The following is a 2,180-nucleotide window of genomic DNA, read 5'->3' on the forward strand; positions in this document are numbered from 1 at the left end:
AAGACTCTTAATACGTAAACTTCAGCCCTAAAGCAATAGTTTTTCACCTATAAATGTTTTGAACCATAACTAACCGGATGTCAACGGTAAGATTTGTAGGAGCAACAGGGGATGTGTTGTGGTTCTTGGTGTGCCACAAAGTTTTCACCTAGGGCTATTTCTTTTAACTAAAGTCTTTTGATACCGAATTCATATAAATCTGTAGTTATATTGATTTATAGATCTTATAAGTATAATATCTATAGCTGTGCTTTGAAGAGAAGAGGATTGGTTTAGCATCTCAGAGAAATACTGAGAAATATTTTTTATGCATAGTTACATCGACTCCTAAGACATCTGCTGAACTAAAAATATCAAGAAGAAGCGTGCAAAGAATGTTAAAGCAATTAAAATTTAAGCAATACTGTCCATCTTAGCGGTTACTCCAAGCGTTTCACGAGGATGATTCCGATAGGCGATTGGAATTCTGTGAGACAATAATCATCCGCTCAGAGGCTGATCCAAATTTCTTGCGATCAATTTTGTGGTGTGATGAGGCACGTTTCAAACTAAATGGACGCGTTAATAGGCATAACTGCATATACTGGTCCGATGTAAATCCTCATAACGTAATCCAAGCAGAATTCAATGAGTCTGGTTTTATGGTATAGGAGGTGTATTGAGTACTGCACTGATTGGTCCTTATTTTCTTGAAGGAAATGTTAACTGTTAAGTATTGAAGGAAGTAGTAGTTCCCGAACACAGAAGCAATCCTGTTTTCAATATTCATTCGCTCATCTGGCAACAAGGATACCGAAATACCCAGCACATTTCGGTATCCAAGTTCGAGATTTTTTAAATAACACATTTAATGAATGGATTGGTCGCCGTGGTACAATCGATTGTCCTGCGCGCTCGCCAGACCTGACCCTATGTGATTTTTCACTGTGGGGCGAAATGTGGGGCGAAAGGAGACTGTGTATGCTTCAAAACCGCAAAATCTTGACGAACTCAGTAAACCTAATTAGAAATGCATTTGAACTAGATAATACCGATACACCTTTATTGCTAAACATTTCTGGTTCTGTTCTAAGTCGTACACGTATATGAAGTGTATAAATATTTTAAGGTGGATATTGTATATCTGCTATATAACTGTATGGTAATATGTAAGTAATTTCATATAAAGAATTTGTTTTCTTACCTAAAGGTGATTTATTCAATGAAACTATAACGCCTTTAAATTTCTCCTCTGGGGAAACTGACATACGCGCCACCCTGTATTATACTATATTATACTATTACATTTATATCTACATTTGCTATAATAGTGTGTTATAATGTACACAGGAGTATACATAACCCCTTTAAGGTGTATTGCTCTTAGAAAAGAGTTTGATTTTGATTCATTGACAGAAACTATGGCATTTCCCATTTAATGCTTAAATAAACAATATGTTGATTCAATTATTATTCTATTATATCCAGTTCTATTGCAAAATGACTTAATTTCTTATTAAAACAAATAAACACTCTCTGATCAATTGAAAGAGAATTTATATTCCCCTTAAATTAATTAAACTATTGAAATATTCCAATTTTATTTTAAAATTTAAGTTTTTAATTAACATGTTAAAGGTATGTATGTATGTATACAGATTAGTTGTATTAAAAGTAATTGATGTTAAATAATTATTAAGTTTTCGTTTAAATTTGTCAATAAACATATGTTTTACGTAAAAATCTTATATATACATAAATGTGTGTGTATATATTTATATATCGTATTTATATGTAGAAGTAGCTAAATAATATTGCTGATCAATAAAATACTTATATTATGTGTTATATTGTATACTATGAGTACTTTTACTGTCTTCCAGATGAACACGGCTCCATTGTTAAAATAGTCCATACAGTTACGGCAATATTGGATTGAAACCCTGTTGAATGAAGGAGCAAGACACTATTGCTGTAACTGCCTGGTCTATAACAACGAAGACCATTCAATGAACTTGACACAGCAAACTACGAACGAAGACCATTTTTTTTCTAATCCAACTCTCTAGAAATTTTTGTTTATTTTTTGAGTGTGTGGGTTCTGTGCAATATTCAAACACAATATGTTTATTATCTGAAGATTTCTTTCTTGAAGTAAAATTGTGGCCTAATATACAAATATATATCGTTTTGTTTCAGAG

The sequence above is a fragment of the Homalodisca vitripennis genome, chromosome X (assembly GCF_021130785.1).
Source record: "Homalodisca vitripennis isolate AUS2020 chromosome X, UT_GWSS_2.1, whole genome shotgun sequence".
In the NCBI taxonomy this organism is placed as follows: Eukaryota; Metazoa; Arthropoda; class Insecta; order Hemiptera; family Cicadellidae; genus Homalodisca; species Homalodisca vitripennis.